At 37.5% G+C, this 10,412-nt stretch overlaps 1 pseudogene; it reads right to left on the reverse strand.

Annotated features, from left to right (window-relative positions):
- Positions 1 to 1,120: 1,120 nt before the first annotated feature.
- On the reverse strand, positions 1,121 to 1,603 carry LOC110322689 (annotated as a pseudogene).
- Positions 1,604 to 10,412: the final 8,809 nt, after the last annotated feature.

Consider the following 10,412-nt stretch of genomic DNA (forward strand, 5'->3'; position numbering starts at 1 on the left):
CTAAAACATGGAAAACAACCGCAATTAATAGATATATTCATTTCCAATCTGAAGCAGGGTTCAAAAAAAAAAATGTTCAACACTGGGTGTGTGCGCATCTTGTACAAGCTCAACATTTTTCGGGGAGCTCATACAGTGTCTGTTGAAAATGGGACATTTCTCTTAAATGAGTAAATGAGTAAATTCCTATCAGGATGACCAGGAAAGATTGCCTGTCTCCCAGACAAAAGCTAAGTTGTGTTTTTAAAAATCAACAATAGGTCTCGAAAAACAAAACAAAACAAAACAAAATCAACAATAGGAATGGGCTTTGTTAACCATCAACCAATTGCATCCCATTCCTATGTTTTCTCCCCTTTTCTTTTTTCTACTTTTATTAAAATACTCACCCGTGTGCTTATACAGCCAAATATTTAAGCAATGCTATTCTCCTACTGTGTGTTTTAAATGAATACAAGGGAATGCTAATAGAGCCACCGACAGCAGTAAAAGCACACAGGCCATTTTCTTTTTCTTTGAAACCATTAGCTTGAAGGCTGAATCTCTCCATAATTTCTGATCGTTTGAGAGGTGGGGATGATGGCATATCAAGGAGAAATTAAATTTCATCAGTTTGGCTTTCGCACATTCACTATGAAAGTGACAGGTGGGTGCACTCTAGCTGACAGTCCCCATTAACTTAAAGCTAATGTTGCAGAGTCAGTCCAAACCCAGAGTCACGGCCTCTGGCTACAGGAAGGTCCCCTTCATACTAGGATTCTCATACGCCCCTGGGAAAAAGCTATAAATATTTCCACTACTTCCCTCTTCAAAGCTACGCAATGAATATTTACACATTTGGAACCCTTTTCTCAGAATCTTTTTTAGAAAATCAACTCTAGTGAAATGTTTAGGTGGTCTGATTCAGTGACTTAAGCCAGCCTGCTTGTGCTCCTCAGTAAACAAACACCTAAAACAACAGCAACAAGGAAAGAGAGAAAGATCGGGTGAAGGAAAAAATAAAAGAAAATTGGCGTGTAGCAGGCTTTAAGTTTTGGGTTGCTTGTTTGTTTGTTTTTTGTTTTGTTTTGTTTTTAAGGGAAACACTTTGCAGTCCTGGTACTTTATTTCTTTTTGTTCATTAGGCCATCAATTCATATGGAATGGGCTCCAGCAGCTCAGGCTCTTTTCCCTTACTTCTCACAAAGTGTGCTTCTCTGGGTGGCACAGGCTGGCGCTTCAGCTGAACCCAGGTGCCCTTCTCTTTGGTTTCTGTTTTCTTCTGATCGTTCTCCTTCACCGGCTTCAGGAAGCTGTCTCTGCGCTTTGAGCGCTTGATGTGCTCAATCCGCACATTGATCCTCTTGGCTAGAATTTTGCCCTTAACTTGCTTGTTTACAATGATGCCCACGGCATGCTGGGTGACATTGTAGACTCCTCCGGTTTTGCCGTGGTAACATTTATGAGGCATTCCTTTTTGAACAGTGACCATTCCCTTGATGTCCACAATATCACCCTTCTTATAGATTCACATGTATGTGGCCAAAGGAACAACTCCATGTTTCCTAAAAGGCCTAGAGAACATATACCGGGTGCCTCTCCTCTTTCCCTTTGTCTTCCTCATGTTGGCAAGTTACTGGAAGATGATGTCGCGGTCCCAAGTTCTGTGTTTTTTAATCAGCAGTGAAACAATAGGTCTTAAAGATAGGAACTTTTCTCAATGTTTTATAGCATATTTTGTATTCAATTTGTAGTAAAAACAAGCAGGTACCAGGAAAAAAATAGCTTTGATAAATAAAAACAGCAGCTGGGGGAAGTGTTTAACTCAAGGAATATTGTAAATGGAAATTATATTTTAGAAAATATTATGAGAAATGAATAAATGAGTATTTGTTAAAGCCTAAAATACTGCAAGTGCTGAGGTATTGGTATGCTTATTAATGTTCCTTAAGAACAATAATGGCATAATGATAAATAGAAGGTTTCATTTGACCTCATGGAAATCACTACTTACACAGGAGACAAGGTAACCATGGGAAATTCTCCAGATGTCACAACATCCAGATTGCCCATTAGGTACCCTGGGAAAACATTGAAAAGATGCCCCCAAACACTTCAAAGAGAATAGAAGGCTTAGTCCGATGCATTAGGGATGAAGGCAAGCTTCCAGGCAGTGATGGAGGCTGGCTGAAGCATCCCACTGAGCCACATGCACAGCCTTACGCGAGACAGTGGACACATGGCATCTTGCAAGCTCCTGATGGAGCTCCAAAACTCCCCTGGGTAGCAGGAGGAGGGAAAACAGAAGCCCACTCACAAGGAACTCTGCTGAGATCGTTTGCACTTTCAGGATGAGTATGAACCGTTTGCACACAGGGGCTTTTCTAGTTTACTTATATATTTTTATGAATGGGTTGAGAATTGGAGTGTAGAAAACAGTTGTTTTCATAGTCGATGAAACGGCTTCTTCAAAGAAACACTGAAAAGAGATTTAATGTAGTCAAATAGATGGTTAAAATGAGGGTAAAGTTAAGAATCAAATTTTAACCTCCACCTTCTGGCCTAGAAGACTCCAAGAATGAAAGAGTCTAGGGCAGAGGAAATGGGGAGGAACATTATTGCTGTAGCAACGTAATGAGTTTGAACTTCATGTGAAGATGATCACCAGGTGGGATACTAGCAGTCAGAAAAAAATACTAGTGTGTTCACAACCAGGCCTACGCACCATTTTGAATAGGAATCTGCCTTACACTCTTCAACTGGTCTGTTTCTCATTACGTAGCTTAGCATGAGTCAATGGGCTTTACTAATCTATTGGATACTAAATCAACATTTTTCTACTCTCTCTTGAGTTAAACAATAAAAGTTTCAAGCACAAGAGCCCTGAGGCCAACATTCAAGGTGAAGATAAAATTAAAGGTCCGTTGAATTTACCCTGAGCTTGCTAAGTATCAGAAAGCCTCAATGCATCTTTTCCAAGTCCCTTTCCACAAAGCTTAGAGAAGAGCTCCCCACTTTTCATTCCCTGGTGGTGCACTGTGAAGTGGGCTTGTTATGATCTGACGTTTCAGCTTTTCCTCTCACAGAGTTACACTTAAGCAAATTAAAATTCCAAGGCGTTTTTCATGTCCAGCCCATGAAAGACAAAGTGAGTTTCAGTCTGGAGCTCAAACTAAGCGCTAATGACCTAAATCGGAAAAAAAAAAAGCCATAACTTTCAGAGCAAACAAACAAAAAAAGACAAACAAACAAACAAAAACAATAAACCAGAAGAATGCCAAAATATTGTAGAAAGGAATTTTAAATAAAATATGTACTTTCATGTCTGTTAACAACATATGTACACGAGTTGTATATGTGTGTGGGTGTAGTTACATGTGTACTACAGGATATAATTATTTAAGAATAATATGAAAATCATGTTTTAGAAAATTTGTAGTCAAAGCTCTAACATCATACCAGTTTAGATTGCAGTCTACAACTGTGTGTGAATCTCTGTACAGCTTGTTTGAGATATAAACGAATATCTCCAATCTTGTTCTCCAAGGGTCTGTATCTTAGATTAAAGTCTAAACAGGTTTTCTTAATAAGTGCACAGGAGCATCACATCGCCTGATATTTATCAGGATGTTCTCAGAGAGTGTAGCTGGTGTGTCCAGCTGCTCCACGTTTCTGCCCTGTATAGTTCAATGCCTGTTACAAGAGCTGCAGCCACATGGCTAGCAAATCTGTTATTGGTCATATGTCACATCCCACCCCAAATTTTAGAAGAATCACAAGACAAGGTTTTATGTTCTGGAAACTGTCTCAAATATATATGTATATATGTCTCACCAACCAGAGAGCCCTTGGCTGTCACTGGAGCCTTTTGTTTGTCCTTTTGTGTTGTCTATTTTTCTCACTGTTTTAAAATTATAATTATACTCATATGGTAATATACTTTAGAATACTTTTCTCATCAGAAAGAATTACATAAAATGAACTTTAAAATGCATTGCAGTTTCTCTCTGAATCTGAGGTCCTATTAGTTTATGTTTAAATCTACTTCACTGTTTGAAGAAATGCAGGATTATTGGTATGACGCATTCAGAGATGCAGGATAATAACAATGACAATCAAGAGGGTCTAGATCAGGGCTTATTATGTGCATCTATTTCATGTAACTTATGAAATGTTTTCTATTGTATGTGTTATTATGCAATCTAATTCAATTTAAAACAATTTACAAATAACTTCCAAATAAAAAATGCACTTAAAAAAGAAATGGAGAAGCCACAGATGCATTCATATGCATGGTAGGTGCAGATAAATTATGCTTTATTTATGATAAGCACTATCATTGTATTCTTAAACACACCATTTCTTTATGACTACAAAAACAGTGCCAAAATTTAAGAAAATTTTACATTTTCCAAAAATGGGTTAGTACCCTGTATCCTAGTTTTCTCCTGAAATTAGTGGTCTAAATATTCCTGTGGCAGTCTTTAGGTACCATCTCTCCCTTTTAAAACAACTGTACAAGTGGTTTTTTAAAAAACAAACAAACAAACAAAAAGCAGAAAAAAACAAAAGCTTAATCTAACACAGAAAGGAATGTAAATGTTGTCTGAGTGCCCTAACCTGGTGTATTGCATGAAATGACATTGTAGTGGAACGACTCTCATGAAGAAATAATTATTAAAGAGAATCTGTGACAAGTGCAGTCTCCAATTCCAATAATCAAAATCATGTGGTTTTGTTCTCAAGTAAAACAGAAGAACAATATCACGTACAACTGCATTATGTTTCTTTAAGCCAAGAGATAATGTGGGGAGTTCTACCTATCTTCTTTCTTGTCTTTGCGTGCATGCAATGGATGACTTCCTGTGCCTTTGAATCCTCCCAGCAACAGCCCAGTGCAAAAGGAGATATGAATTTTGCAGTACCAAGGAGGCTGAGAATGAGCGCCGTCAGTCAGTATTCGTAAAACATGTTCCATGTCAAGGCTGGTTTTCTTCCCATTTCATCCATGACATTAAATGCATTAATTAGTATTCTAGTACACAGGAAGCATTATAGTCAACGCTGAGCTTATTAATGGTCAGCATGTATTTTTAGAGTATATTTATACAAGTCTACTTTAATGAGGAATCCATCAAAATCACAAATCTGGTTTTGCTTTCCTACCAAGAATAAAAACACAACCTAGCCAACTCATTTGCATTGTAATCTAATTTGAAATTACTTATCAGTGCAATAACACATTCAATAGAGCTTTTGTCTTATTGATGAAAAGGGAATCCACTTGGTTAGGGAGTACATAACATTTTTTAATTAAATTTGTGTTATTATTGTCCTTACACTCAAAGGGCCAGGTGATGGCAATGTTCCATGGAAAATAATATTGCTATAAAAACAGCAATAGCCACGAAAATTTAATAACATTGCTCTGAGACATGCTGACACAATAATAAATATGTAATCATTGTTTAGGTACTTTGCAGAAAAAGTAATCAATAGGAATATTTATAAAAATAAAATATATTGGTTTAGAAATCAGGGATACAGAGAGACGATAAATACATTGAACTCATATATATATAATATATAAAATTATATATATTATTATATTACAAGTTGTCCTATTATATGTTCATAAGCAGGATTATCAGGAGAATACTTGAAGAGATGTTTTTTGAATAGCACCAGGATGAGGAGAGATTCTAGGCAGAAAAGGTTGTTGTTATGGAAGCACACTTGTTGTATATGTGTCATAACAGGGCAGTCAGCATGATATTTTCAGTGTATTTCCAAGACTCTGAGGGAGACCAAGGCCATGTCTTCAAGGGACTTAATGAGCACAGGAGAGAATCACCAAACAGACAGCTGCAGCAATGAGTTTTTAAATACCAATAACTGGCAAAATGAAGATGTAAAAACATTTCCCCCAAAGCATAACTGACTGACAATTCCAATAGGAAACTTACAGAATAAAACTGTGCCGCTCATTCTTGAGATTACACGGAAATTACGATCACTCATTCATATCCATCGCTGGTGACAGTCGCCTGGAGCACAGGGGCAGTCCCTATAAACTGTGATTACATTATTTTTAACTTTTAAATTTTATTTAATGTGCATGAAAGTTTTGCTTATATGTGCATACGTGCACCTTGTATATGCCTCGTGCCCTCAGAAGTCAGAAAAGGCCATTAGAACCCCTGGAACTGGAGTCATGCACGGTTGTGAGTTGCCACGTGGGTGCTGGAAACTGAATGTGAGTCCTCTGTGACAGCAACAAGCTATCCGCACCACTGAGCCATCTTTCTACCCCCCCCCCCCCCAGCTACATTTCTGAGCACGTCTCTATTTAATCCACTTAGGACTGATCTTAGAGGTCGACAATGCTAAACATGTGCACTAAAATTGTTTTTGTAGTGTGTATAAGCATGATGTGATTTCTATGCATTTCTAAAAGTTTTTACCTCATCACACAATTTAACCACGTTTAACACTGAAACAATGGTTTGAATATTGAAAAGGAATAAAGATAGCTGAATCGTAATCCTAAGGAGCCTGCTGAAAGTGCTTGCTAAACATGAAAGGAGAAATAATTCTAGGATAAGGACCACGAAGAAAAAGGAATATTGCAGGAAGAATAAGCAAAAATGTAAGGAATGAAATGCCCAAGATAAAACAGCAAGCTGTGAACTATCCAAAAATTCGACCAACACAAATGTGCAGAGCTCAAAAGATAAGTTAAAAACTGTGAACTGTACAAGACCCAAGGGACGGTGTTAAACACTAGAGGGAAGTAATGTTTAATTAATGTTAATAGGCTGTTCTAGTATACTTTACACCTAGTAGCTAAACTTCTCAGCTATCCAATTCTGAATAAAGGGTAGAAATAATTTCCTTCATACATGATAAAAGAAACACAATTAAGAGGTTAATGTAAGATTAGGTCTAAGAAATGTGTCTGTCCCTTTTTCATGTGGAGCAAATGTACCATAGTCAACATTTTCTCCTGTGTGACTTTGCCCTGCCACAGTGTTCCTACAGTTGAAGAACCAGATATGTTAACATACTTTCTCTGCGTTCCACTAAAACACAACCAAGTGCCATATGCCCCCCCCTCCCAAGACCCTCCAAGTGAATTCTAAATCTACATAAAGCCATGAAACACCTGTTGCCTACTGGTTGGCTAAAACGAGGAAAACATTTGCAGTTTTCAGGTGCCACACATCTAGAAAATCACATGCATGATTGACAGCTCGCCTGTGAGAAAAGACCCCAAAGCATCTAGTGTTTGAAAGTTTCAGTCCCCCAGCTCTCAACGGCAAAGTACTTACCACAGCGTCGGGTGTGAAGGAGGCATGCAGTGGGTGTCTATTAAAGAAATCAATGCTCATAACACAAAAAGTTACAGAAGTCGTCAAGTGGGTTAGAATGTTGAAAGTATAAATGGTGTCCTATGAATATAGAGTTTATTTTCCTGAGGGAGGCAACTCACCAAACTCTTGTTGAAGTTATACGGAAATAAATATTGACCTTCCCTATTTTCTGATGTATCTGGACTTTGAAAGCATTCAAAAGCTCTGTTTCATTCCACACAGCATGGGGACAGGTAAGGTTTTTTTATGCCAATTACTGACATATTCTTGTTTTACACCTCTATGACTGAAAGCCATATTTTACATTATGTTTTTCCCCATGAACCTATTATTCCTCTAGAAGAAGCCCCTTAGGGAATGGGGTAGAAGACCAAATCTCAGCGATATTTTTCTCTCATGGTTTTAAATACCACAGAAAATTAAGTCATTTTGTTTTGCCATTAAGAATAGATTATAACTCAAGAGAAAAAAATTAGGTATCTAGTTGCCTCTTTGTAGCCAAGGAATGTTGGAAGATTTTCTGGGAGTGCATTATTTGTGTTTAAGGACAAACAAACCACAAAGGTACACAATGTGTATGCCTAGCTGTGGGCTTATTTGTAGAAGCAGGACACTTTTACTCAAAGTCTCCCTCATGGAAGTCCCAAACCTGACCTAACCATGGAGGCTTTCTTCCAGGTTATTTCTGCACCTTCTCTAGAAAAAGAAAAGCTTGCATTTTTATCCATGGAAAGAAATCAAGGGAATTTAGCCCCTTCGGCTAATACAGAGTTTGGCATTCCCCAAGAAAACAATCAAGAAGCACTCGGCTTAAATGAAATACTTTTACTTTAACAGATGTTATTTGCCAGATAACCTCTATGGTCTCTACAGTCTGCTGAATTTTTATGATAAAACAAATCTAACAGTAGTAATATAGTTGAGCAGAGCTTTCTTCAACAAATATTTAAGTTATTTTAAGATATAACAAATAACATAGGAGTTTGCATGTAGTATAAACAACTAAGATGTCATCTGCTGCTGTGAGGGGGGATTGGCTCAGGAGCACCAAGAGGATGTGATTTTTCTCTTCTGGTCACGTGAAACGCATTCGGTGCTTCACCCATTGCAAGAAATCGGCTAAAAGACAAACATATGTAGAACACACAAAGGAAATAAAGTAAAAATCCACACAGAATTATTCTACATGATGTTTCTGCTAAGATGAAAGTATAATTACTAAGGCTAATTAAAACAACTGCAAAAGGAGCCACAAATTACAGTCATTAATAATTGTTCATACAACAGAATTTGAAGCCACTTCTTGTTCGTATGTTATTGAGGGACTCTCCCTCAATTTTCTATAGTAATAATTCTAAATTAATGAAACTTAAATTTCCCTGTGTAATGAAAGTGCTTGTAATATTATTCTTATTTGATATAGGAATATTAAGTATTACAGTCACAATTATTAAGTCCCTTCTCCAAGTTCACTTACTATGGCAGACAGGACAGTAAACAGAGTAATGCAAATATTTCCCATTGCAAAACAAAGTCTTTAAGGATTTTAGGAAAAGAAATAGCAAGGCACATTTTTTAACTTGAGTTTTAAAGTGTAACAAAGTCAAAATCAACATTTTTGAGGGTATTCTTGTAAATTCCTGAAGCTTTTCTGAAAAATTAAAAGCAGTGAAAAATTAATAGTAAAGCCAGACTTTGAAAAGTTATGCTTTCTTTTATATTGAAGGAATAGTTTTTTTCACCCTTATTCCCAATTTCACAATTGTCTTTCTTTCTCATTCCCTGCCCCCACACCCCAAGAGTGAAAGCCTTGCGTGACAAGACCAACCCCCTTGAACAAAGGGCAGCACTGCCCTCTAGTGGTTATCCAGCATACCAAACCAACTGCTGGTTAAAAAAAAAAGTTGGGAAAGGATTTTATAGCAGTTATGAAATATTGGTGAGTGTTTACCTTTTCACATAGAGATGCTTCACAGATTGAATTTTGACAAGTCATCATTTTTAAGTCAAAGAAATCCAAAATGTTAATCAAATGGTTTCCACTTTCTAGCAAAGAGTGGTCATTTTCTGTATCAGTTGCATTCAAAGTGATTTTGTGATTATTATCTAAGTACAATATCAGCTACCGAATTCCATACCACCCATTGATCACATGCTGTTATTCCCTGATGTTATTAGAGCACCGCCCCTTTCCATAGCAGCTTTGGGCAGTTTGAAATTCCATTCTGTGATTATTAATTTAATATCAGTTTCAACTCCTAGAGGTATAATGGGGAAAATACCTCCAATGTTTACCACAGATCTCTTACTGGTAGCACTGCTGTTGCCATGACAGGTGCACTGGATATATCTGATGAATTAATAAAGTGCCGTAAATAAGTTATTGAGGATACGGAATTGAGATATATTTTAATAGCTTCGAGTTAAGCCCAACATGGTAAGTTACTTCTGAGCCAACACCAAGCTCAGTCCTCTATCCTAGAGAGCTACAACTCTTACACTCTGCGTTATTCTCCTGGCTTTCTTACCCGCCCCCCTCTCTTCAACACAACATTGTCACCATCTCCTTCCCTTTAGTCCCCTAAGTCTTATTTTTAATGGCATCTCTAGTTATAGAGGCTTGTTTTCATCTCTTATGATATGGGTCTGTTAGAGTAGATGTCCACAATTCCCCCCTGTGACTATTTAGGATTTTGCAATGATTTCACAATGTTTCACCATAAATTCATCTTGGATGTAAGGCACTGAAGATGGCAAGATTTCAGAGGCCCTTCATTAAATAAATATGGCTATATATTGACTCATTATGGTTAGTCACTGTAACAGAGACTTTGTTTTTGAGAGTTTCATATGTGTACACAATGAAATAAGATTCTGTATATTATACACTCCTACTTCTTCCCTCCATGCATATCCTCCCCTATACACCTGACAAATCTCCCCAAGTCCCTCTCCCTCTCCCTCTCCCTCTCCCTCTCTCTCTCTCTCTCTCTCTCTCTCTCTCTCTCTCTCCCTCTCTCTCTCATACACACAGCACACACACACACAAAGTTCAATGTG

The sequence above is a fragment of the Mus pahari genome, chromosome 5, assembly GCF_900095145.1.
Source record: "Mus pahari chromosome 5, PAHARI_EIJ_v1.1, whole genome shotgun sequence".
NCBI lineage: Eukaryota > Metazoa > Chordata > Mammalia > Rodentia > Muridae > Mus > Mus pahari.